Source organism: Nicotiana tabacum, chromosome 1 (assembly GCF_000715075.1).
Source record: "Nicotiana tabacum cultivar K326 chromosome 1, ASM71507v2, whole genome shotgun sequence".
Classification (NCBI taxonomy): Eukaryota; Viridiplantae; Streptophyta; class Magnoliopsida; order Solanales; family Solanaceae; genus Nicotiana; species Nicotiana tabacum.
In genome coordinates this window covers 102642993-102649765 of record NC_134080.1, presented here as the reverse complement: position 1 = coordinate 102649765, position 6773 = coordinate 102642993, and positions in this window count along the sequence as shown.

The window sequence follows — 6773 nt, the reverse complement described above, 5'->3', positions numbered from 1 at the left end:
TACTCCTATAAATAGGAGTTCTTTTTATTCATTGTGATACTTCATTATTGATTAATAATATAATACTTTGAGAGTTCTTTGAACCTTTGTTACTTATGCTTGGAGATTTATCTTTCAAACTTTACTTTGTAATAGTTCAAGGTAGTAAGATAACTTCTTTAGTGATATTATTGATTCCTTTATGGTATTCTTAGAAGGCGATTAATACTAGTTATTAATTATTATCTCAAGTTACTTGTAAAGCGGTCAAGATTCGAATCTATTGTTTTTTATTTGCTCTTAAGTAAAAGCGTTTGATTTTTTCAATAAATCAAAACGTTGTTGCTTGGATTTGTCAAGGCTATAGAATTTACGTTCTTGGTTTATTTTCTGCACTTTAATTCTAGTTGTTCAATTCCTTATTGTTATTGCTACTGCCATTACTTCTCAAATTCTTACTCTAGTTTGGATTCGCAACCTTGTTGTTATCAATGGTTGCTAACTCTAAATCATGAACGAGGTAGTTCTTCTCATTAGGCTTCAACTGGCTTGAAGTATAATGTTACACCCCATATTTGTTTACATGAAAGTATGCTATAAGTGAATTGATGAAATCTCGGGAATGAGATGTTACATCCCGCATTTTCGGACGTTAAGGTTTTGTCGTAAAGTTAATCGACGCAAGCTCGAGAATGATATTATTTGAGGTTTCAAGTATTATGCTATTCAAACAAGGGATAAGTAAATTCGTGAAGGTGAGAGGGTAAGCAAATCGAAGAAAATGAGTTTCCTCGAAGCTTGGCAATTTGGGATAAATACGATCCGAGCTATAATACCCAGTATTTATGGACTAGTGTCATACAAGGTACTACATGACCATGATAGTAAGGTGTACATGACCATGATGTCTAGTAGAGTCTACAAGCCATGTCTAGTTTTGTCCTATGAGAACTCAGATAAGCTAAGTATGCATGCAAAAGGGGGAAAAAGACTGGGAAAAACAATTGCTTACATTTGAAGAAAGCTGAAATGGAACGAAAGGAATTATTCGATTAATGATCAGTGGCAATTTGGGATAAATACGGTCCGAGCTATAATACCCAGTATTTATGGACTAGTGTCATACAAGGTACTACATGACCATGATAGTAAGGTACTACATGACCATGATGTCTAGTAGAGTCTACAAGCCATGTCTAGTTTTGTCCTATGAGAACTCAGATAAGCTAAGTATGCATGCAAAGGGGGGGGGGGGACTGGGAAAAGCAATTGCTTACATTTGAAGAAAGATGAAATAGAACGAAAGAAATTATTCGATTAATGATCAGCCGCAGAAGACTTCGTTATAAGTTAAAAGAAGGAATTGGGTCCAGGTTATAGACAAAAGATTGAATCATTAGAAGATTATATCATGGTTTTCCATAGCGTCCATAAAAGGCTAAAGTAATAACTAAATGTCATGAGCCACAGATCGGAAGATAGCTTAAGCCTACATAAAGGCTAATCAGAAGGAAGAGGAAACTAAAGAGTTACATCAACTAAGTGAATTAGGAGTTTGCTTATTAGGCCCAGAAGTTACAGACATCATGATTGAGAACATTGTAGAATCACTCTTAATATCAGAGGTACAAGAGAGATAGTACAATCGCCATATTCTATAACGGCTCTACGATAAAGCCAGTTAGAAGTGTCCCAACCTCATAAGAAATTAGTATGAAGCTCTCACGAGATTGTGTAAAGAGGTGCATGTAATGTAATAGAAATTCAAGATGTGGATGTGAATTATACTTATGTGGAGGGGAGGTCATGAAAGATATAGAAGATGTGATGTGAGGATTTAAGGTAAGTAAGGTAAAGGTGGACAATATATGAGATACTCAAAAGCAGAAGGTTGTGAATAATCCGTACTTCAGATAGAGGGCTAGAAGCGTCGGGATCCAGTATCCAGGAATAATAGCAGTGTCATTAGTGACATACCTTCCAGCCCATGGTTTCTAAGTATCTAGAGGTCTAGTTAAGGGAGTAAAGAAGAGTTAGAGACGATGCGGTGTCTCGCTTGATGTTCCAAGGAAATTTATGGTGCAAAAAAGTTGAAGGAAGGTTGCGAGTAGTATAAATAGATATGTATAGATCGCAAGCTAAAGTATGGAAAAACGACAAGGTTTTAGGAGGACAGGAGTAAGGATAAGAACGGGCAAGTGAGAAGGTGACGAGAATGGATAAGTCCTCGAGATTAAGCCCATGTAAACAAGAGAGCTGATGGTTACTCTAAGTTGTAGAAAGCTCAGTATAGCCGAATGAACTCAAAGGAGTCTAAGACTAGTAGCATTTAGAAGAGATGGAATGTTGCCCTGGTAATAGAATGAAGATGTAATTATGATAAATAAAGGGATTTCAAGAATTGTATAGGACTAAAATACCCACGTAAGTGAATCACATTGGGATGCTATGAAATACGGTTATGGAAGTATAGTATCGTATCACCCCAGATGGATCAGAAAAATCACTTTAAATGTTCCACGATGCAACATGAGCACTTGTGATTACGTAAGAGGTTTCAAGTTATCAGTGTTATATTGTAGATCAATATTGAGGTGAATCAATAATGGATGGACACAAGTCACAAAGTATGAGGTGAGATTAGGCCGTCATTCTTAAGATGAACAAGTAATGAGGAAGCATTAAAGGACTTAGATTTATACATATGGGATAAGTAACGAAAGTAACCTGGAGTTCGGTAGCAGACCTCAGTAATGATAAATCAAACTAAGAGTTATGGTATAGTATGACTACCTAGATCCAGTAAAGTCATACGAATAGATAAGCGGATCTATGAAATAAGATATAGCAATATTCGTAAGTTCAAAAAAATTACCGAGCAAAGAACTTCAAGAATACCTATAGATGCCCAGAGGAAAATCTTGTCAAGCTTTGTATATGTTTACAAAGTGAGGCCTAGAGATTGGATAAAAGCTGAAGGGAAAAGGAGAGAAGAGTCGCATAGGCGCACTTAAAAAGTAGAGTCATACAGGTTGCATGACAAGAGGTAGCAACAATTACGAGATTAGAAAAAATTTGACCACAAGTCGTGATATGAGAAAGATAACTAGAGGGGGGAATATCCTATACTTTGGAACTATTCACAGAATGGTCGCCTGGATGGCAAGGAAACTACTAAAGTATTCGAAAGACATAAGTCATGAAAATGATAAGTGCAACAGCCAACATTCGAGGACGAATGTTCCATGGGGGGAATGATTTTACTCCCTATGTTTTCGTATATGAAAGTATGCCATAAGTGAATTGATGAAAGCTCGGGAATGAGATGTTACATCCCGCATTTTCGGACGTTAAGGTTTCGTCGTAAAGTTAATCGACGCAAGCTCGGGAATGAGATTATTTTGAGGTTACAAGTATTATGTTTTTTCAAACAAGGGATAAGTAAATTCGTGAAGGTGAGAGCGTAAGCAAATCAAAGAAAATGAGTTTCGCGAAGCTTGGCAATTTGGGATATATACGGTCCAAGCTATAATACCCGATATTTATGGACTAATGTCATACAAGGTACTACATGACCACGATAGTAAGGTGTACAAGGTATATTAAAAGTGAGTAGTATTTTTAAGTAATTTGAGAAAATTCTTAATCATGTAGGTGATTAGTTAATTATTGGATAATGGGATATTACCCAATTAATTAAGAAATTATATTGGATAGAGATTAAGGGCATGAGGTGGTAGCCCCCCATTCAAATTAAAATAACTCATAGCTTAGAATGAAAGGTGGCCATTTAAGTGTCATACACATGACACTTATGTAAGTATATTTAAAGTTTTGCCTTAAAACAATCAAAGATGATCCTATAGCTTTCTTCCTAAATTCCAACACTTAAAAAGTTAAGAAATACAATTATAATCTCTTAGAATTTCAACAAAACTTTCCATACCTTAGTAACAACATTCCTAAGAGATTCATTCAAGCTTCCCATTTCAAAGTTACGTTAATTCTAATCACTTAAGCAAAAATTTCAGCCATGATGGTCTTTGCATAAGCAACGTTATTGCTTCGAGCTTCTCATACAACTTGTTCCGTATTTCGTCGCAATTAACGTGTGTTAGGGGATTTTCAAGAGAATCGACTCAGGTATGTTAAGGCTATCACTTATTTCTTTTGGCATGATCCATACGATACAAAAGAAACTAGCAAATGCACAACTTCCATAAATGACTCTATTCACAGAAGTATTAGAAATGTCTATATTCTTAAATTCCCATATGTCTTATTGTTCTATCGTCTGTTCACGGGTCTTAAAAAATATATAAGTTGAAAAAGTTTACTTCATGATATTAATCAGAGACATGATGGTCTTATGACACTTCGAAAGATTTTATTGACGTACTTCTCATGCATTGCATTCATTTATAAATGTGCATTGACCCATGATGACGTTATATACGCGTATATATGTATATTATATTTATATAGGACATGGGAAAAGGTTACAACATTATATAAGCACCACCACCTGACCAGCTGGTATATGTTGTTTATTTTGTCCCATAGTGGTCGAAATGATATGATGGGATGCCCTCAAAGGCTTGATGATGTTATGAATACATGTACCGATGCACGACATGACATTCATACGCATATGCATGACACTATAAGTATTTCACGATTTACAGAGTTATCCAGACTTACAGGTTGATCATTTACTCTATATTTCTTCTGTCTTTTATTTACTTATTTATGTGCCTTACATACTCAGTACATAATTTGTACTGACATCCCTTTTGCCTGGGGAAGCTGCATTTCATGTTTGCTGATAAGTAGGATTTTAACATGTTTTATACCCATACTTGCCTGCGCTTTGAGTATAAATTGCTACAAAATAGTCCCAAAAAGCTTACAGATTGCGCTTGATTGCAGGTTTGAGCTATAAAGTAACAAATCGTCAAAGATCGGCTCAAATTGGAGTGAAACCTGCTCAAGTGCCAAAGATCAGTAGAGTGAAGACATTCAGAACTTGGTGCAGACCGCACCATCATGTCATGCGGCCGCACCATAGAAGTTCAGAGATTGTGTACTTACAAGCCATGCCCCATGCGGCCGCGTCCCAATTCATGCGGCCTGTGTCTCACTCATGCGGCCGCACAATTTTGCTATGCGGTCGCGTCCAATAAGTTCAGAGAGTATTATATTCCAGAAACAAACCACGCGGCCGCGTCCAACTTCATGCAGCCCGCGCTCCCCCCCATGCGGCTGCACTCTATGGTCACGCGGCCCGCATCAGTGAAGTTCAGAGAAGCTGCAAAACCTTTCATGCGGACGCACAACAACTTTGTGCAGTCCGCGCCAGTTTTCATGCGGTAACACCCCAACTTTGTGCGGTTCGCATCACCATTTTCAGAGAGCAGGATTCAGAGGTCAAGCAACCTAGTGCGGCCGCGTGCCATCTTTGTGCGGTCCGCAGTAACCCCGCAGGGGCATTTTTGTCCAGCTTTTCCAGCTCACTATAAATAGAACATTTTACCATTTTTAGGTCAAGTTTTGTACAACTGACAACTGCTGCACTTGTGAGACTTATGTTTTGGCCTATCTTGGGCATTTTTAGCTTAGTTTCATCATAGATTATTGTAGTTTAGTATTAGCAATTAATTAATATGGTTGTTTCATCTTCTATTTCTTCATTTTCTGCTTTAATTATGTCTAGCTAAACCCATTAGCTAGGGTTGTGGCTCAACCCTAGTGTGGGTAATTAATGGGTGTTGCTTCTTACTGATAGATTGATATTGGGTGTTTGTTATTTGGGTTAATTTTATGGTTTAATTAAGGATTGATGGTTGCAAACATTGATTCTAGCTTAGTGGGTCTTGACCTTTCTTGAGAAAGAGAGTCTATGACCCCAGAATTGACCCAACAAGGGATTGGGGTGGATCCATGAGAAATGGTAGTCCCAATTAACGGGTTAAACCTCGAGAGAGTAATCACCCTAGTTGAACCCTAGTTGCTTGGTCTAATTGGCCTACCCAATTGATCTCGAGAGAGTCAATTGGGCAAAATCGCTCTCTCTACCGAGAGGTGTGAGAGTGAGTACAAATGTGCACGGTTATAACATTGATCCCAAATATGTCAATCTATTATTAGTAACCTCTACCCGTTAGTTAACCACCTAGGTGATGCCACGACCCTAGTGCCTTTCTCTATATTAATCACAACTTAGAACATACCCTTTTAGCATAAATTAGCTTAAACTTGTAGTTGATAATAGTAGTGATTAAACAAAAACCCAAAAAATGGTAGAAGTACAATTAGGAGCAAACACGCATTCCTAGTCTAAACAAATACGCAACTCCATTCCAAGCTCCCTGTGGAAATTGACCCCGATACCACTATTCGGGTAAAAGTATTAGTGCCCGCTCCTCCTACCGTTGTGTAAGGTTGAGTTCACCGCGACCAACTTTTTGGCGCCGTTGTCGGGGAGCTTACGTTGTTGACTATTTGTGTAGCTAGAATTGTGTTTTGCTTCTCTTTCCTTCTTGTTTACTAATTTTGTTTGTGTCGATCAGTCAGGTACAATGGCTCTTAATGCAAATGACCCTCTCGGTAATGTGATAGCGGGGGAGGAGGTAGAGGATCTAGAACAAGATGAGGTCTTACCTCAACTTCTACGGAGAGGCCGACATGTCAATATAAATGCAAACAACAACATTCCAGACCCTCCTCCGGCACCGCCGAGAGTGGCTCCCAGAGTTTTACCAAATCAAGGATACGCCATTGCTATTGTTCCTCCC